This window comes from Hyla sarda, unplaced genomic scaffold (assembly GCF_029499605.1).
Source record: "Hyla sarda isolate aHylSar1 unplaced genomic scaffold, aHylSar1.hap1 scaffold_304, whole genome shotgun sequence".
NCBI lineage: Eukaryota > Metazoa > Chordata > Amphibia > Anura > Hylidae > Hyla > Hyla sarda.
The window spans coordinates 220,897-241,377 of NW_026609759.1; the positions used below are offsets into that span (position 1 = coordinate 220,897).

The 20,481-nt window shown below is 43.3% G+C and overlaps 12 pseudogenes; all 12 read left to right on the forward strand.

Annotated features, from left to right (window-relative positions):
• Positions 1-141: 141 nt before the first annotated feature.
• On the forward strand, positions 142-405 carry LOC130328002 (U2 spliceosomal RNA; annotated as a pseudogene).
• Positions 406-1,878: 1,473 nt separating this feature from the next.
• Positions 1,879-2,142, forward strand: LOC130328003 (U2 spliceosomal RNA; annotated as a pseudogene).
• A 1,486-nt stretch (positions 2,143-3,628) lies between these two features.
• Positions 3,629-3,892, forward strand: LOC130328091 (U2 spliceosomal RNA; annotated as a pseudogene).
• Positions 3,893-5,362: 1,470 nt separating this feature from the next.
• On the forward strand, positions 5,363-5,626 carry LOC130328004 (U2 spliceosomal RNA; annotated as a pseudogene).
• A 1,466-nt stretch (positions 5,627-7,092) lies between these two features.
• Positions 7,093-7,356, forward strand: LOC130328006 (U2 spliceosomal RNA; annotated as a pseudogene).
• A 1,482-nt stretch (positions 7,357-8,838) lies between these two features.
• Positions 8,839-9,102, forward strand: LOC130328007 (U2 spliceosomal RNA; annotated as a pseudogene).
• A 1,480-nt stretch (positions 9,103-10,582) lies between these two features.
• LOC130328076 (U2 spliceosomal RNA) lies at positions 10,583-10,847 on the forward strand (annotated as a pseudogene).
• Positions 10,848-12,331: 1,484 nt separating this feature from the next.
• LOC130328008 (U2 spliceosomal RNA) lies at positions 12,332-12,595 on the forward strand (annotated as a pseudogene).
• A 1,480-nt stretch (positions 12,596-14,075) lies between these two features.
• Positions 14,076-14,339, forward strand: LOC130328010 (U2 spliceosomal RNA; annotated as a pseudogene).
• Positions 14,340-15,821: 1,482 nt separating this feature from the next.
• Positions 15,822-16,085, forward strand: LOC130328011 (U2 spliceosomal RNA; annotated as a pseudogene).
• A 1,472-nt stretch (positions 16,086-17,557) lies between these two features.
• LOC130328012 (U2 spliceosomal RNA) lies at positions 17,558-17,821 on the forward strand (annotated as a pseudogene).
• Positions 17,822-19,303: 1,482 nt separating this feature from the next.
• LOC130328013 (U2 spliceosomal RNA) lies at positions 19,304-19,567 on the forward strand (annotated as a pseudogene).
• The last annotated feature ends 914 nt before the right edge of the window (positions 19,568-20,481 follow it).

The window sequence follows — 20,481 nt, forward strand, 5'->3', positions numbered from 1 at the left end:
TGTATGTATGTATGGGTGGCTGACTGCCACCCACCCAGAAAGTGTATGGGAGGCTGGTTGGCTGCCAGCCTTCCTTCCATTCCTATGAGTAATGTGAGTGCTCATGAAGGGGACATGGTTGGGTCCACCCCTTTCCCGGTTATCCCCTCTAGGCCTTTTGGCTTAGATCAAGTGTAAAAAAAGAAAGGATCTTGCGACAGATCGCATCCTGAGGCACGTTTTTTTTTGTGTGAATACTTGCACTTGGGTGACTTGTGAGCACATACTGATACATACGTTCCCTATCTGGGGACCATAAATTAAATGGATTTTTGAGAAAGGGAGCTGATTTGGAAGCTTGCTTCTGTCGCCCTATGCATTGACCCGATGTGGCAGTATCTTCGGGTAGTGAACAGTGCACCACCCCATTCCAGTGTTAAACAAGAAAGATTCTCATTTAATCCTCCGTGGGTGAGAATTTGAGTTTGAGAATTGGAGACCAAAATGATGAGTTGCACTGACTGGTTTATGAACGTCTATTCATTTAGCGTTTTAATGACCATGTTTGCACACTGATTGGTGTAAAAAAATAAAATAAAACTAAATAATAATAATCTAGCACACCTGTGCAGGTTTGACATGACATGACAGGTAGCTGTCTTGTGGGTGGTGCTGAATCCTGTTAAATGACATGAGGGTCTCATGCCTATACACAAGGGTGTGTCATTGCTGTTGCTTGACCATGCATTGGTTTCTGTGGTCAGTGAATGATAAAAACAAAATTTACCATCCATTGATGGATGGGAAATCCGCCATGAGGCATTTGTTTTTAGAAACTGCTGCTCACAACCAATGTTGCAATGGAGTGTCTCCATCTGCTGGTGGTATTGGAAAGGCATTAGTGCTATGACAGGGTCTGAAGAAGAAGAAGAAGAAGAAGAAGAAGACGGAAAAAAATATATATAAAAAGAAAAAGAGAGAGAGAGAGAGAGACTGACTTAGTGAGCGAGTGAGTGAGAGAGTGAGAGTGAGTGAGAGTGAATGAGTGAGTGAGTGATTGAGTGAGTGAGTGAGTGAGTGAGAACAAATGAGTTAAAGCAAGTGAGTGAGAGAGATCGAATGAATGAAAGTCTGAATGACAGAAAGAAAAAAGGATGAAGAAAGAAGCATGAAGAAAAAAAAATGTATATGGAGTTGCTGACATGAGTGCAATCTACAAAGCCGTTGAGGCTGATCCTCATGGGAGGATTATTGCACCAGGACCCTTAGCACTTTTAAAATGCCATTCAATGCCACGGGCTAGATGTAAACTGCAGATGACCATGTTGTGGTAGTTACCATGGATACCCAAGTGATGTGTGAGCTAACACATAGGCCCAACAGATTCCAAGAAGGCCAGAATCACCAGCGGCACCACCATCGATTGTCAGGTCACCCGGATTCAGCAAATACCAGAGTCCAAAATGATGCAGGTTTATACTGTTAATTTTCAGTTTATCGTTACAGTTGGTGTTATTCCATGTCGGAAGGGACGCAGCTACAGCCAGTGGGGTAACTAGAGACAGGCAGGCAGCTATGTGCAACAAAGGTAGGCGTGTTGTTTTCATATGCAGATCTGAAATATTGTCTTATATGCAAGAGGAGGAGTGATGGGGGTTCATGCAAAAGCCAGGCTATGGATTGCATTGCTAAATGCTCCATCAGAGTGCAATGGTCGCCTGTCCTTTTTTTAAGTGATGATGTGGGTTTAGCCTGTGCTGTATGTATGTATGGGTGGCTGACTGCCACCCACCCAGAAAGTGTATGGGAGGCTGGTTGGCTGCCAGCCTTCCTTCCATTCCTATGAGTAATGTGAGTGCTCATGAAGGGGACATGGTTGGGTCCACCCCTTTCCCGGTTATCCCCTCTAGGCCTTTTGGCTTAGATCAAGTGTAAAAAAAGAAAGGATCTTGCGACAGATCGCATCCTGAGGCACGTTTTTTTTTGTGTGAATACTTGCACTTGGGTGACTTGTGAGCACATACTGATACATACGTTCCCTATCTGGGGACCATAAATTAAATGGATTTTTGAGAAAGGGAGCTGATTTGGAAGCTTGCTTCTGTCGCCCTATGCATTGACCCGATGTGGCAGTATCTTCGGGTAGTGAACAGTGCACCACCCCATTCCAGTGTTAAACAAGAAAGATTCTCATTTAATCCTCCGTGGGTGAGAATTTGAGTTTGAGAATTGGAGACCAAAATGATGAGTTGCACTGACTGGTTTATGAACGTCTATTCATTTAGCGTTTTAATGACCATGTTTGCACACTGATTGGTGTAAAAAAATAAAATAAAACTAAATAATAATAATCTAGCACACCTGTGCAGGTTTGACATGACATGACAGGTAGCTGTCTTGTGGGTGGTGCTGAATCCTGTTAAATGACATGAGGGTCTCATGCCTATACACAAGGGTGTGTCATTGCTGTTGCTTGACCATGCATTGGTTTCTGTGGTCAGTGAATGATAAAAACAAAATTTACCATCCATTGATGGATGGGAAATCCGCCATGAGGCATTTGTTTTTAGAAACTGCTGCTCACAACCAATGTTGCAATGGAGTGTCTCCATCTGCTGGTGGTATTGGAAAGGCATTAGTGCTATGACAGGGTCTGAAGAAGAAGAAGAAGAAGAAGAAGAAGAAGAAGAAGACGGAAAAAAATATATATAAAAAGAAAAAGAGAGAGAGAGAGAGAGACTGACTTAGTGAGCGAGTGAGTGAGAGAGTGAGAGTGAGTGAGAGTGAATGAGTGAGTGAGTGAGTGATTGAGTGAGTGAGTGAGTGAGTGAGAACAAATGAGTTAAAGCAAGTGAGTGAGAGAGATCGAATGAATGAAAGTCTGAATGACAGAAAGAAAAAAGGATGAAGAAAGAAGCATGAAGAAAAAAAAATGTATATGGAGTTGCTGACATGAGTGCAATCTACAAAGCCGTTGAGGCTGATCCTCATGGGAGGATTATTGCACCAGGACCCTTAGCACTTTTAAAATGCCATTCAATGCCACGGGCTAGATGTAAACTGCAGATGACCATGTTGTGGTAGTTACCATGGATACCCAAGTGATGTGTGAGCTAACACATAGGCCCAACAGATTCCAAGAAGGCCAGAATCACCAGCGGCACCACCATCGATTGTCAGGTCACCCGGATTCAGCAAATACCAGAGTCCAAAATGATGCAGGTTTATACTGTTAATTTTCAGTTTATCGTTACAGTTGGTGTTATTCCATGTCGGAAGGGACGCAGCTACAGCCAGTGGGGTAACTAGAGACAGGCAGGCAGCTATGTGCAACAAAGGTAGGCGTGTTGTTTTCATATGCAGATCTGAAATATTGTCTTATATGCAAGAGGAGGAGTGATGGGGGTTCATGCAAAAGCCAGGCTATGGATTGCATTGCTAAATGCTCCATCAGAGTGCAATGGTCGCCTGTCCTTTTTTTAAGTGATGATGTGGGTTTAGCCTGTGCTGTATGTATGTATGGGTGGCTGACTGCCACCCACCCAGAAAGTGTATGGGAGGCTGGTTGGCTGCCAGCCTTCCTTCCATTCCTATGAGTAATGTGAGTGCTCATGAAGGGGACATGGTTGGGTCCACCCCTTTCCCGGTTATCCCCTCTAGGCCTTTTGGCTTAGATCAAGTGTAAAAAAAGAAAGGATCTTGCGACAGATCGCATCCTGAGGCACGTTTTTTTTTGTGTGAATACTTGCACTTGGGTGACTTGTGAGCACATACTGATACATACGTTCCCTATCTGGGGACCATAAATTAAATGGATTTTTGAGAAAGGGAGCTGATTTGGAAGCTTGCTTCTGTCGCCCTATGCATTGACCCGATGTGGCAGTATCTTCGGGTAGTGAACAGTGCACAACCCCATTCCAGTGTTAAACAAGAAAGATTCTCATTTAATCCTCCGTGGGTGAGAATTTGAGTTTGAGAATTGGAGACCAAAATGATGAGTTGCACTGACTGGTTTATGAACGTCTATTCATTTAGCGTTTTAATGACCATGTTTGCACACTGATTGGTGTAAAAAAATAAAATAAAACTAAATAATAATAATCTAGCACACCTGTGCAGGTTTGACATGACATGACAGGTAGCTGTCTTGTGGGTGGTGCTGAATCCTGTTAAATGACATGAGGGTCTCATGCCTATACACAAGGGTGTGTCATTGCTGTTGCTTGACCATGCATTGGTTTCTGTGGTCAGTGAATGATAAAAACAAAATTTACCATCCATTGATGGATGGGAAATCCGCCATGAGGCATTTGTTTTTAGAAACTGCTGCTCACAACCAATGTTGCAATGGAGTGTCTCCATCTGCTGGTGGTATTGGAAAGGCATTAGTGCTATGACAGGGTCTGAAGAAGAAGAAGAAGAAGAAGAAGACGGAAAAAAATATATATAAAAAGAAAAAGAGAGAGAGAGAGAGAGACTGACTTAGTGAGCGAGTGAGTGAGAGAGTGAGAGTGAGTGAGAGTGAATGAGTGAGTGAGTGATTGAGTGAGTGAGTGAGTGAGTGAGAACAAATGAGTTAAAGCAAGTGAGTGAGAGAGATCGAATGAATGAAAGTCTGAATGACAGAAAGAAAAAAGGATGAAGAAAGAAGCATGAAGAAAAAAAAATGTATATGGAGTTGCTGACATGAGTGCAATCTACAAAGCCGTTGAGGCTGATCCTCATGGGAGGATTATTGCACCAGGACCCTTAGCACTTTTAAAATGCCATTCAATGCCACGGGCTAGATGTAAACTGCAGATGACCATGTTGTGGTAGTTACCATGGATACCCAAGTGATGTGTGAGCTAACACATAGGCCCAACAGATTCCAAGAAGGCCAGAATCACCAGCGGCACCACCATCGATTGTCAGGTCACCCGGATTCAGCAAATACCAGAGTCCAAAATGATGCAGGTTTATACTGTTAATTTTCAGTTTATCGTTACAGTTGGTGTTATTCCATGTCGGAAGGGACGCAGCTACAGCCAGTGGGGTAACTAGAGACAGGCAGGCAGCTATGTGCAACAAAGGTAGGCGTGTTGTTTTCATATGCAGATCTGAAATATTGTCTTATATGCAAGAGGAGGAGTGATGGGGGTTCATGCAAAAGCCAGGCTATGGATTGCATTGCTAAATGCTCCATCAGAGTGCAATGGTCGCCTGTCCTTTTTTTAAGTGATGATGTGGGTTTAGCCTGTGCTGTATGTATGTATGGGTGGCTGACTGCCACCCACCCAGAAAGTGTATGGGAGGCTGGTTGGCTGCCAGCCTTCCTTCCATTCCTATGAGTAATGTGAGTGCTCATGAAGGGGACATGGTTGGGTCCACCCCTTTCCCGGTTATCCCCTCTAGGCCTTTTGGCTTAGATCAAGTGTAAAAAAAGAAAGGATCTTGCGACAGATCGCATCCTGAGGCACGTTTTTTTTTGTGTGAATACTTGCACTTGGGTGACTTGTGAGCACATACTGATACATACGTTCCCTATCTGGGGACCATAAATTAAATGGATTTTTGAGAAAGGGAGCTGATTTGGAAGCTTGCTTCTGTCGCCCTATGCATTGACCCGATGTGGCAGTATCTTCGGGTAGTGAACAGTGCACCACCCCATTCCAGTGTTAAACAAGAAAGATTCTCATTTAATCCTCCGTGGGTGAGAATTTGAGTTTGAGAATTGGAGACCAAAATGATGAGTTGCACTGACTGGTTTATGAACGTCTATTCATTTAGCGTTTTAATGACCATGTTTGCACACTGATTGGTGTAAAAAAATAAAATAAAACTAAATAATAATAATCTAGCACACCTGTGCAGGTTTGACATGACATGACAGGTAGCTGTCTTGTGGGTGGTGCTGAATCCTGTTAAATGACATGAGGGTCTCATGCCTATACACAAGGGTGTGTCATTGCTGTTGCTTGACCATGCATTGGTTTCTGTGGTCAGTGAATGATAAAAACAAAATTTACCATCCATTGATGGATGGGAAATCCGCCATGAGGCATTTGTTTTTAGAAACTGCTGCTCACAACCAATGTTGCAATGGAGTGTCTCCATCTGCTGGTGGTATTGGAAAGGCATTAGTGCTATGACAGGGTCTGAAGAAGAAGAAGAAGAAGAAGAAGACGGAAAAAAATATATATAAAAAGAAAAAGAGAGAGAGAGAGAGAGACTGACTTAGTGAGCGAGTGAGTGAGAGAGTGAGAGTGAGTGAGAGTGAATGAGTGAGTGATTGAGTGAGTGAGTGAGTGAGTGAGAACAAATGAGTTAAAGCAAGTGAGTGAGAGAGATCGAATGAATGAAAGTCTGAATGACAGAAAGAAAAAAGGATGAAGAAAGAAGCATGAAGAAAAAAAAATGTATATGGAGTTGCTGACATGAGTGCAATCTACAAAGCCGTTGAGGCTGATCCTCATGGGAGGATTATTGCACCAGGACCCTTAGCACTTTTAAAATGCCATTCAATGCCACGGGCTAGATGTAAACTGCAGATGACCATGTTGTGGTAGTTACCATGGATACCCAAGTGATGTGTGAGCTAACACATAGGCCCAACAGATTCCAAGAAGGCCAGAATCACCAGCGGCACCACCATCGATTGTCAGGTCACCCGGATTCAGCAAATACCAGAGTCCAAAATGATGCAGGTTTATACTGTTAATTTTCAGTTTATCGTTACAGTTGGTGTTATTCCATGTCGGAAGGGACGCAGCTACAGCCAGTGGGGTAACTAGAGACAGGCAGGCAGCTATGTGCAACAAAGGTAGGCGTGTTGTTTTCATATGCAGATCTGAAATATTGTCTTATATGCAAGAGGAGGAGTGATGGGGGTTCATGCAAAAGCCAGGCTATGGATTGCATTGCTAAATGCTCCATCAGAGTGCAATGGTCGCCTGTCCTTTTTTTAAGTGATGATGTGGGTTTAGCCTGTGCTGTATGTATGTATGGGTGGCTGACTGCCACCCACCCAGAAAGTGTATGGGAGGCTGGTTGGCTGCCAGCCTTCCTTCCATTCCTATGAGTAATGTGAGTGCTCATGAAGGGGACATGGTTGGGTCCACCCCTTTCCCGGTTATCCCCTCTAGGCCTTTTGGCTTAGATCAAGTGTAAAAAAAGAAAGGATCTTGCGACAGATCGCATCCTGAGGCACGTTTTTTTTTGTGTGAATACTTGCACTTGGGTGACTTGTGAGCACATACTGATACATACGTTCCCTATCTGGGGACCATAAATTAAATGGATTTTTGAGAAAGGGAGCTGATTTGGAAGCTTGCTTCTGTCGCCCTATGCATTGACCCGATGTGGCAGTATCTTCGGGTAGTGAACAGTGCACCACCCCATTCCAGTGTTAAACAAGAAAGATTCTCATTTAATCCTCTGTGGGTGAGAATTTGAGTTTGAGAATTGGAGACCAAAATGATGAGTTGCACTGACTGGTTTATGAACGTCTATTCATTTAGCGTTTTAATGACCATGTTTGCACACTGATTGGTGTAAAAAAATAAAATAAAACTAAATAATAATAATCTAGCACACCTGTGCAGGTTTGACATGACATGACAGGTAGCTGTCTTGTGGGTGGTGCTGAATCCTGTTAAATGACATGAGGGTCTCATGCCTATACACAAGGGTGTGTCATTGCTGTTGCTTGACCATGCATTGGTTTCTGTGGTCAGTGAATGATAAAAACAAAATTTACCATCCATTGATGGATGGGAAATCCGCCATGAGGCATTTGTTTTTAGAAACTGCTGCTCACAACCAATGTTGCAATGGAGTGTCTCCATCTGCTGGTGGTATTGGAAAGGCATTAGTGCTATGACAGGGTCTGAAGAAGAAGAAGAAGAAGAAGAAGAAGAAGAAGAAGACGGAAAAAAATATATATAAAAAGAAAAAGAGAGAGAGAGAGAGAGACTGACTTAGTGAGCGAGTGAGTGAGAGAGTGAGAGTGAGTGAGAGTGAATGAGTGAGTGAGTGATTGAGTGAGTGAGTGAGTGAGTGAGAACAAATGAGTTAAAGCAAGTGAGTGAGAGAGATCGAATGAATGAAAGTCTGAATGACAGAAAGAAAAAAGGATGAAGAAAGAAGCATGAAGAAAAAAAAATGTATATGGAGTTGCTGACATGAGTGCAATCTACAAAGCCGTTGAGGCTGATCCTCATGGGAGGATTATTGCACCAGGACCCTTAGCACTTTTAAAATGCCATTCAATGCCACGGGCTAGATGTAAACTGCAGATGACCATGTTGTGGTAGTTACCATGGATACCCAAGTGATGTGTGAGCTAACACATAGGCCCAACAGATTCCAAGAAGGCCAGAATCACCAGCGGCACCACCATCGATTGTCAGGTCACCCGGATTCAGCAAATACCAGAGTCCAAAATGATGCAGGTTTATACTGTTAATTTTCAGTTTATCGTTACAGTTGGTGTTATTCCATGTCGGAAGGGACGCAGCTACAGCCAGTGGGGTAACTAGAGACAGGCAGGCAGCTATGTGCAACAAAGGTAGGCGTGTTGTTTTCATATGCAGATCTGAAATATTGTCTTATATGCAAGAGGAGGAGTGATGGGGGTTCATGCAAAAGCCAGGCTATGGATTGCATTGCTAAATGCTCCATCAGAGTGCAATGGTCGCCTGTCCTTTTTTTAAGTGATGATGTGGGTTTAGCCTGTGCTGTATGTATGTATGGGTGGCTGACTGCCACCCACCCAGAAAGTGTATGGGAGGCTGGTTGGCTGCCAGCCTTCCTTCCATTCCTATGAGTAATGTGAGTGCTCATGAAGGGGACATGGTTGGGTCCACCCCTTTCCCGGTTATCCCCTCTAGGCCTTTTGGCTTAGATCAAGTGTAAAAAAAGAAAGGATCTTGCGACAGATCGCATCCTGAGGCACGTTTTTTTTTGTGTGAATACTTGCACTTGGGTGACTTGTGAGCACATACTGATACATACGTTCCCTATCTGGGGACCATAAATTAAATGGATTTTTGAGAAAGGGAGCTGATTTGGAAGCTTGCTTCTGTCGCCCTATGCATTGACCCGATGTGGCAGTATCTTCGGGTAGTGAACAGTGCACCACCCCATTCCAGTGTTAAACAAGAAAGATTCTCATTTAATCCTCCGTGGGTGAGAATTTGAGTTTGAGAATTGGAGACCAAAATGATGAGTTGCACTGACTGGTTTATGAACGTCTATTCATTTAGCGTTTTAATGACCATGTTTGCACACTGATTGGTGTAAAAAAATAAAATAAAACTAAATAATAATAATCTAGCACACCTGTGCAGGTTTGACATGACATGACAGGTAGCTGTCTTGTGGGTGGTGCTGAATCCTGTTAAATGACATGAGGGTCTCATGCCTATACACAAGGGTGTGTCATTGCTGTTGCTTGACCATGCATTGGTTTCTGTGGTCAGTGAATGATAAAAACAAAATTTACCATCCATTGATGGATGGGAAATCCGCCATGAGGCATTTGTTTTTAGAAACTGCTGCTCACAACCAATGTTGCAATGGAGTGTCTCCATCTGCTGGTGGTATTGGAAAGGCATTAGTGCTATGACAGGGTCTGAAGAAGAAGAAGAAGAAGAAGAAGAAGAAGACGGAAAAAAATATATATAAAAAGAAAAAGAGAGAGAGAGAGAGAGACTGACTTAGTGAGCGAGTGAGTGAGAGAGTGAGAGTGAGTGAGAGTGAATGAGTGAGTGAGTGATTGAGTGAGTGAGTGAGTGAGTGAGTGAGAACAAATGAGTTAAAGCAAGTGAGTGAGAGAGATCGAATGAATGAAAGTCTGAATGACAGAAAGAAAAAAGGATGAAGAAAGAAGCATGAAGAAAAAAAAATGTATATGGAGTTGCTGACATGAGTGCAATCTACAAAGCCGTTGAGGCTGATCCTCATGGGAGGATTATTGCACCAGGACCCTTAGCACTTTTAAAATGCCATTCAATGCCACGGGCTAGATGTAAACTGCAGATGACCATGTTGTGGTAGTTACCATGGATACCCAAGTGATGTGTGAGCTAACACATAGGCCCAACAGATTCCAAGAAGGCCAGAATCACCAGCGGCACCACCATCGATTGTCAGGTCACCCGGATTCAGCAAATACCAGAGTCCAAAATGATGCAGGTTTATACTGTTAATTTTCAGTTTATCGTTACAGTTGGTGTTATTCCATGTCGGAAGGGACGCAGCTACAGCCAGTGGGGTAACTAGAGACAGGCAGGCAGCTATGTGCAACAAAGGTAGGCGTGTTGTTTTCATATGCAGATCTGAAATATTGTCTTATATGCAAGAGGAGGAGTGATGGGGGTTCAGGCAAAAGCCAGGCTATGGATTGCATTGCTAAATGCTCCATCAGAGTGCAATGGTCGCCTGTCCTTTTTTTAAGTGATGATGTGGGTTTAGCCTGTGCTGTATGTATGTATGGGTGGCTGACTGCCACCCACCCAGAAAGTGTATGGGAGGCTGGTTGGCTGCCAGCCTTCCTTCCATTCCTATGAGTAATGTGAGTGCTCATGAAGGGGACATGGTTGGGTCCACCCCTTTCCTGGTTATCCCCTCTAGGCCTTTTGGCTTAGATCAAGTGTAAAAAAAGAAAGGATCTTGCGACAGATCGCATCCTGAGGCACGTTTTTTTTTTGTGTGAATACTTGCACTTGGGTGACTTGTGAGCACATACTGATACATACGTTCCCTATCTGGGGACCATAAATTAAATGGATTTTTGAGAAAGGGAGCTGATTTGGAAGCTTGCTTCTGTCGCCCTATGCATTGACCCGATGTGGCAGTATCTTCGGGTAGTGAACAGTGCACCACCCCATTCCAGTGTTAAACAAGAAAGATTCTCATTTAATCCTCCGTGGGTGAGAATTTGAGTTTGAGAATTGGAGACCAAAATGATGAGTTGCACTGACTGGTTTATGAACGTCTATTCATTTAGCGTTTTAATGACCATGTTTGCACACTGATTGGTGTAAAAAAATAAAATAAAACTAAATAATAATAATCTAGCACACCTGTGCAGGTTTGACATGACATGACAGGTAGCTGTCTTGTGGGTGGTGCTGAATCCTGTTAAATGACATGAGGGTCTCATGCCTATACACAAGGGTGTGTCATTGCTGTTGCTTGACCATGCATTGGTTTCTGTGGTCAGTGAATGATAAAAACAAAATTTACCATCCATTGATGGATGGGAAATCCGCCATGAGGCATTTGTTTTTAGAAACTGCTGCTCACAACCAATGTTGCAATGGAGTGTCTCCATCTGCTGGTGGTATTGGAAAGGCATTAGTGCTATGACAGGGTCTGAAGAAGAAGAAGAAGAAGAAGAAGAAGAAGAAGAAGACGGAAAAAAATATATATAAAAAGAAAAAGAGAGAGAGAGAGAGAGAGACTGACTTAGTGAGCGAGTGAGTGAGAGAGTGAGAGTGAGTGAGAGTGAATGAGTGAGTGAGTGATTGAGTGAGTGAGTGAGTGAGTGAGAACAAATGAGTTAAAGCAAGTGAGTGAGAGAGATCGAATGAATGAAAGTCTGAATGACAGAAAGAAAAAAGGATGAAGAAAGAAGCATGAAGAAAAAAAAATGTATATGGAGTTGCTGACATGAGTGCAATCTACAAAGCCGTTGAGGCTGATCCTCATGGGAGGATTATTGCACCAGGACCCTTAGCACTTTTAAAATGCCATTCAATGCCACGGGCTAGATGTAAACTGCAGATGACCATGTTGTGGTAGTTACCATGGATACCCAAGTGATGTGTGAGCTAACACATAGGCCCAACAGATTCCAAGAAGGCCAGAATCACCAGCGGCACCACCATCGATTGTCAGGTCACCCGGATTCAGCAAATACCAGAGTCCAAAATGATGCAGGTTTATACTGTTAATTTTCAGTTTATCGTTACAGTTGGTGTTATTCCATGTCGGAAGGGACGCAGCTACAGCCAGTGGGGTAACTAGAGACAGGCAGGCAGCTATGTGCAACAAAGGTAGGCGTGTTGTTTTCATATGCAGATCTGAAATATTGTCTTATATGCAAGAGGAGGAGTGATGGGGGTTCATGCAAAAGCCAGGCTATGGATTGCATTGCTAAATGCTCCATCAGAGTGCAATGGTCGCCTGTCCTTTTTTTAAGTGATGATGTGGGTTTAGCCTGTGCTGTATGTATGTATGGGTGGCTGACTGCCACCCACCCAGAAAGTGTATGGGAGGCTGGTTGGCTGCCAGCCTTCCTTCCATTCCTATGAGTAATGTGAGTGCTCATGAAGGGGACATGGTTGGGTCCACCCCTTTCCCGGTTATCCCCTCTAGGCCTTTTGGCTTAGATCAAGTGTAAAAAAAGAAAGGATCTTGCGACAGATCGCATCCTGAGGCACGTTTTTTTTTGTGTGAATACTTGCACTTGGGTGACTTGTGAGCACATACTGATACATACGTTCCCTATCTGGGGACCATAAATTAAATGGATTTTTGAGAAAGGGAGCTGATTTGGAAGCTTGCTTCTGTCGCCCTATGCATTGACCCGATGTGGCAGTATCTTCGGGTAGTGAACAGTGCACCACCCCATTCCAGTGTTAAACAAGAAAGATTCTCATTTAATCCTCCGTGGGTGAGAATTTGAGTTTGAGAATTGGAGACCAAAATGATGAGTTGCACTGACTGGTTTATGAACGTCTATTCATTTAGCGTTTTAATGACCATGTTTGCACACTGATTGGTGTAAAAAAATAAAATAAAACTAAATAATAATAATCTAGCACACCTGTGCAGGTTTGACATGACATGACAGGTAGCTGTCTTGTGGGTGGTGCTGAATCCTGTTAAATGACATGAGGGTCTCATGCCTATACACAAGGGTGTGTCATTGCTGTTGCTTGACCATGCATTGGTTTCTGTGGTCAGTGAATGATAAAAACAAAATTTACCATCCATTGATGGATGGGAAATCCGCCATGAGGCATTTGTTTTTAGAAACTGCTGCTCACAACCAATGTTGCAATGGAGTGTCTCCATCTGCTGGTGGTATTGGAAAGGCATTAGTGCTATGACAGGGTCTGAAGAAGAAGAAGAAGAAGAAGAAGAAGAAGACGGAAAAAAATATATATAAAAAGAAAAAGAGAGAGAGAGAGAGAGACTGACTTAGTGAGCGAGTGAGTGAGAGAGTGAGCGTGATTGAGAGTGAATGAGTGAGTGAGTGATTGAGTGAGTGAGTGAGTGAGTGAGTGAGAACAAATGAGTTAAAGCAAGTGAGTGAGAGAGATCGAATGAATGAAAGTCTGAATGACAGAAAGAAAAAAGGATGAAGAAAGAAGCATGAAGAAAAAAAAATGTATATGGAGTTGCTGACATGAGTGCAATCTACAAAGCCGTTGAGGCTGATCCTCATGGGAGGATTATTGCACCAGGACCCTTAGCACTTTTAAAATGCCATTCAATGCCACGGGCTAGATGTAAACTGCAGATGACCATGTTGTGGTAGTTACCATGGATACCCAAGTGATGTGTGAGCTAACACATAGGCCCAACAGATTCCAAGAAGGCCAGAATCACCAGCGGCACCACCATCGATTGTCAGGTCACCCGGATTCAGCAAATACCAGAGTCCAAAATGATGCAGGTTTATACTGTTAATTTTCAGTTTATCGTTACAGTTGGTGTTATTCCATGTCGGAAGGGACGCAGCTACAGCCAGTGGGGTAACTAGAGACAGGCAGGCAGCTATGTGCAACAAAGGTAGGCGTGTTGTTTTCATATGCAGATCTGAAATATTGTCTTATATGCAAGAGGAGGAGTGATGGGGGTTCATGCAAAAGCCAGGCTATGGATTGCATTGCTAAATGCTCCATCAGAGTGCAATGGTCGCCTGTCCTTTTTTTAAGTGATGATGTGGGTTTAGCCTGTGCTGTATGTATGTATGGGTGGCTGACTGCCACCCACCCAGAAAGTGTATGGGAGGCTGGTTGGCTGCCAGCCTTCCTTCCATTCCTATGAGTAATGTGAGTGCTCATGAAGGGGACATGGTTGGGTCCACCCCTTTCCCGGTTATCCCCTCTAGGCCTTTTGGCTTAGATCAAGTGTAAAAAAAGAAAGGATCTTGCGACAGATCGCATCCTGAGGCACGTTTTTTTTTGTGTGAATACTTGCACTTGGGTGACTTGTGAGCACATACTGATACATACGTTCCCTATCTGGGGACCATAAATTAAATGGATTTTTGAGAAAGGGAGCTGATTTGGAAGCTTGCTTCTGTCGCCCTATGCATTGACCCGATGTGGCAGTATCTTCGGGTAGTGAACAGTGCACCACCCCATTCCAGTGTTAAACAAGAAAGATTCTCATTTAATCCTCCGTGGGTGAGAATTTGAGTTTGAGAATTGGAGACCAAAATGATGAGTTGCACTGACTGGTTTATGAACGTCTATTCATTTAGCGTTTTAATGACCATGTTTGCACACTGATTGGTGTAAAAAAATAAAATAAAACTAAATAATAATAATCTAGCACACCTGTGCAGGTTTGACATGACATGACAGGTAGCTGTCTTGTGGGTGGTGCTGAATCCTGTTAAATGACATGAGGGTCTCATGCCTATACACAAGGGTGTGTCATTGCTGTTGCTTGACCATGCATTGGTTTCTGTGGTCAGTGAATGATAAAAACAAAATTTACCATCCATTGATGGATGGGAAATCCGCCATGAGGCATTTGTTTTTAGAAACTGCTGCTCACAACCAATGTTGCAATGGAGTGTCTCCATCTGCTGGTGGTATTGGAAAGGCATTAGTGCTATGACAGGGTCTGAAGAAGAAGAAGAAGAAGAAGAAGAAGAAGAAGAAGACGGAAAAAAATATATATAAAAAGAAAAAGAGAGAGAGAGAGAGAGACTGACTTAGTGAGCGAGTGAGTGAGAGAGTGAGAGTGAGTGAGAGTGAATGAGTGAGTGAGTGATTGAGTGAGTGAGTGAGTGAGTGAGAACAAATGAGTTAAAGCAAGTGAGTGAGAGAGATCGAATGAATGAAAGTCTGAATGACAGAAAGAAAAAAGGATGAAGAAAGAAGCATGAAGAAAAAAAAATGTATATGGAGTTGCTGACATGAGTGCAATCTACAAAGCCGTTGAGGCTGATCCTCATGGGAGGATTATTGCACCAGGACCCTTAGCACTTTTAAAATGCCATTCAATGCCACGGGCTAGATGTAAACTGCAGATGACCATGTTGTGGTAGTTACCATGGATACCCAAGTGATGTGTGAGCTAACACATAGGCCCAACAGATTCCAAGAAGGCCAGAATCACCAGCGGCACCACCATCGATTGTCAGGTCACCCGGATTCAGCAAATACCAGAGTCCAAAATGATGCAGGTTTATACTGTTAATTTTCAGTTTATCGTTACAGTTGGTGTTATTCCATGTCGGAAGGGACGCAGCTACAGCCAGTGGGGTAACTAGAGACAGGCAGGCAGCTATGTGCAACAAAGGTAGGCGTGTTGTTTTCATATGCAGATCTGAAATATTGTCTTATATGCAAGAGGAGGAGTGATGGGGGTTCATGCAAAAGCCAGGCTATGGATTGCATTGCTAAATGCTCCATCAGAGTGCAATGGTCGCCTGTCCTTTTTTTAAGTGATGATGTGGGTTTAGCCTGTGCTGTATGTATGTATGGGTGGCTGACTGCCACCCACCCAGAAAGTGTATGGGAGGCTGGTTGGCTGCCAGCCTTCCTTCCATTCCTATGAGTAATGTGAGTGCTCATGAAGGGGACATGGTTGGGTCCACCCCTTTCCCGGTTATCCCCTCTAGGCCTTTTGGCTTAGATCAAGTGTAAAAAAAGAAAGGATCTTGCGACAGATCGCATCCTGAGGCACGTTTTTTTTTGTGTGAATACTTGCACTTGGGTGACTTGTGAGCACATACTGATACATACGTTCCCTATCTGGGGACCATAAATTAAATGGATTTTTGAGAAAGGGAGCTGATTTGGAAGCTTGCTTCTGTCGCCCTATGCATTGACCCGATGTGGCAGTATCTTCGGGTAGTGAACAGTGCACCACCCCATTCCAGTGTTAAACAAGAAAGATTCTCATTTAATCCTCCGTGGGTGAGAATTTGAGTTTGAGAATTGGAGACCAAAATGATGAGTTGCACTGACTGGTTTATGAACGTCTATTCATTTAGCGTTTTAATGACCATGTTTGCACACTGATTGGTGTAAAAAAATAAAATAAAACTAAATAATAATAATCTAGCACACCTGTGCAGGTTTGACATGACATGACAGGTAGCTGTCTTGTGGGTGGTGCTGAATCCTGTTAAATGACATGAGGGTCTCATGCCTATACACAAGGGTGTGTCATTGCTGTTGCTTGACCATGCATTGGTTTCTGTGGTCAGTGAATGATAAAAACAAAATTTACCATCCATTGATGGATGGGAAATCCGCCATGAGGCATTTGTTTTTAGAAACTGCTGCTCACAACCAATGTTGCAATGGAGTGTCTCCATCTGCTGGTGGTATTGGAAAGGCATTAGTGCTATGACAGGGTCTGAAGAAGAAGAAGAAGAAGAAGAAGAAGAAGACGGAAAAAAATATATATAAAAAGAAAAAGAGAGAGAGAGAGAGAGACTGACTTAGTGAGCGAGTGAGTGAGAGAGTGAGCGTGATTGAGAGTGAATGAGTGAGTGAGTGATTGAGTGAGTGAGTGAGTGAGAACAAATGAGTTAAAGCAAGTGAGTGAGAGAGATCGAATGAATGAAAGTCTGAATGACAGAAAGAAAAAAGGATGAAGAAAGAAGCATGAAGAAAAAAAAATGTATATGGAGTTGCTGACATGAGTGCAATCTACAAAGCCGTTGAGGCTGATCCTCATGGGAGGATTATTGCACCAGGACCCTTAGCACTTTTAAAATGCCATTCAATGCCACGGGCTAGATGTAAACTGCAGATGACCATGTTGTGGTAGTTACCATGGATACCCAAGTGATGTGTGAGCTAACACATAGGCCCAACAGATTCCAAGAAGGCCAGAATCACCAGCGGCACCACCATCGATTGTCAGGTCACCCGGATTCAGCAAATACCAGAGTCCAAAATGATGCAGGTTTATACTGTTAATTTTCAGTTTATCGTTACAGTTGGTGTTATTCCATGTCGGAAGGGACGCAGCTACAGCCAGTGGGGTAACTAGAGACAGGCAGGCAGCTATGTGCAACAAAGGTAGGCGTGTTGTTTTCATATGCAGATCTGAAATATTGTCTTATATGCAAGAGGAGGAGTGATGGGGGTTCATGCAAAAGCCAGGCTATGGATTGCATTGCTAAATGCTCCATCAGAGTGCAATGGTCGCCTGTCCTTTTTTTAAGTGATGATGTGGGTTTAGCCTGTGCTGTATGTATGTATGGGTGGCTGACTGCCACCCACCCAGAAAGTGTATGGGAGGCTGGTTGGCTGCCAGCCTTCCTTCCATTCCTATGAGTAATGTGAGTGCTCATGAAGGGGACATGGTTGGGTCCACCCCTTTCCCGGTTATCCCCTCTAGGCCTTTTGGCTTAGATCAAGTGTAAAAAAAGAAAGGATCTTGCGACAGATCGCATCCTGAGGCACGTTTTTTTTTGTGTGAATACTTGCACTTGGGTGACTTGTGAGCACATACTGATACATACGTTCCCTATCTGGGGACCATAAATTAAATGGATTTTTGAGAAAGGGAGCTGATTTGGAAGCTTGCTTCTGTCGCCCTATGCATTGACCCGATGTGGCAGTATCTTCGGGTAGTGAACAGTGCACCACCCCATTCCAGTGTTAAACAAGAAAGATTCTCATTTAATCCTCCGTGGGTGAGAATTTGAGTTTGAGAATTGGAGACCAAAATGATGAGTTGCACTGACTGGTTTATGAACGTCTATTCATTTAGCGTTTTAATGACCATGTTTGCACACTGATTGGTGTAAAAAAATAAAATAAAACTAAATAATAATAATCTAGCACACCTGTGCAGGTTTGACATGACATGACAGGTAGCTGTCTTGTGGGTGGTGCTGAATCCTGTTAAATGACATGAGGGTCTCATGCCTATACACAAGGGTGTGTCATTGCTGTTGCTTGACCATGCATTGGTTTCTGTGGTCAGTGAATGATAAAAACAAAATTTACCATCCATTGATGGATGGGAAATCCGCCATGAGGCATTTGTTTTTAGAAACTGCTGCTCACAACCAATGTTGCAATGGAGTGTCTCCATCTGCTGGTGGTATTGGAAAGGCATTAGTGCTATGACAGGGTCTGAAGAAGAAGAAGAAGAAGAAGAAGAAGAAGAAGAAGACGGAAAAAAATATATATAAAAAGAAAAAGAGAGAGAGAGAGAGAGACTGACTTAGTGAGCGAGTGAGTGAGAGAGTGAGAGTGAGTGAGAGTGAATGAGTGAGTGAGTGATTGAGTGAGTGAGTGAGTGAGTGAGAACAAATGAGTTAAAGCAAGTGAGTGAGAGAGATCGAATGAATGAAAGTCTGAATGACAGAAAGAAAAAAGGATGAAGAAAGAAGCATGAAGAAAAAAAAATGTATATGGAGTTGCTGACATGAGTGCAATCTACAAAGCCGTTGAGGCTGATCCTCATGGGAGGATTATTGCACCAGGACCCTTAGCACTTTTAAAATGCCATTCAATGCCACGGGCTAGATGTAAACTGCAGATGACCATGTTGTGGTAGTTACCATGGATACCCAAGTGATGTGTGAGCTAACACATAGGCCCAACAGATTCCAAGAAGGCCAGAATCACCAGCGGCACCACCATCGATTGTCAGGTCACCCGGATTCAGCAAATACCAGAGTCCAAAATGATGCAGGTTTATACTGTTAATTTTCAGTTTATCGTTACAGTTGGTGTTATTCCATGTCGGAAGGGACGCAGCTACAGCCAGTGGGGTAACTAGAGACAGGCAGGCAGCTATGTGCAACAAAGGTAGGCGTGTTGTTTTCATATGCAGATCTGAAATATTGTCTTATATGCAAGAGGAGGAGTGATGGGGGTTCATGCAAAAGCCAGGCTATGGATTGCATTGCTAAATGCTCCATCAGAGTGCAATGGTCGCCTGTCCTTTTTTTAAGTGATGATGTGGGTTTAGCCTGTGCTGTATGTATGTATGGGTGGCTGACTGCCACCCACCCAGAAAGTGTATGGGAGGCTGGTTGGCTGCCAGCCTTCCTTCCATTCCTATGAGTAATGTGAGTGCTCATGAAGGGGACATGGTTGGGTCCACCCCTTTCCCGGTTATCCCCTCTAGGCCTTTTGGCTTAGATCAAGTGTAAAAAAAGAAAGGATCTTGCGACAGATCGCATCCTGAGGCACGTTTTTTTTTGTGTGAATACTTGCACTTGGGTGACTTGTGAGCACATACTGATACATACGTTCCCTATCTGGGGACCATAAATTAAATGGATTTTTGAGAAAGGGAGCTGATTTGGAAGCTTGCTTCTGTCGCCCTATGCATTGACCCGATGTGGCAGTATCTTCGGGTAGTGAACAGTGCACCACCCCATTCCAGTGTTAAACAAGAAAGATTCTCATTTAATCCTCCGTGGGTGAGAATTTGAGTTTGAGAATTGGAGACCAAAATGATGAGTTGCACTGACTGGTTTATGAACGTCTATTCATTTAGCGTTTTAATGACCATGTTTGCACACTGATTGGTGTAAAAAAATAAAATAAAACTAAATAATAATAATCTAGCACACCTGTGCAGGTTTGACATGACATGACAGGTAGCTGTCTTGTGGGTGGTGCTGAATCCTGTTAAATGACATGAGGGTCTCATGCCTATACACAAGGGTGTGTCATTGCTGTTGCTTGACCATGCATTGGTTTCTGTGGTCAGTGAATGATAAAAACAAAATTTACCATCCATTGATGGATGGGAAATCCGCCATGAGGCATTTGTTTTTAGAAACTGCTGCTCACAACCAATGTTGCAATGGAGTGTCTCCATCTGCTGGTGGTATTGGAAAGGCATTAGTGCTATGACAGGGTCTGAAGAAGAAGATGAAGAAGAAGAAGAAGAAGAAGAAGAAGAAGAAGACGGAAAAAAATATATATAAAAAGAAAAAGAGAGAGAGAGAGAGAGACTGACTTAGTGAGCGAGTGAGTGAGAGAGTGAGAGTGAGTGAGAGTGAATGAGTGAGTGAGTGATTGAGTGAGTGAGTGAGTGAGTGAGAACAAATGAGTTAAAGCAAGTGAGTGAGAGAGATCGAATGAATGAAAGTCTGAATGACAGAAAGAAAAAAGGATGAAGAAAGAAGCATGAAGAAAAAAAAATGTATATGGAGTTGCTGACATGAGTGCAATCTACAAAGCCGTTGAGGCTGATCCTCATGGGAGGATTATTGCACCAGGACCCTTAGCACTTTTAAAATGCCATTCAATGCCACGGGCTAGATGTAAACTGCAGATGACC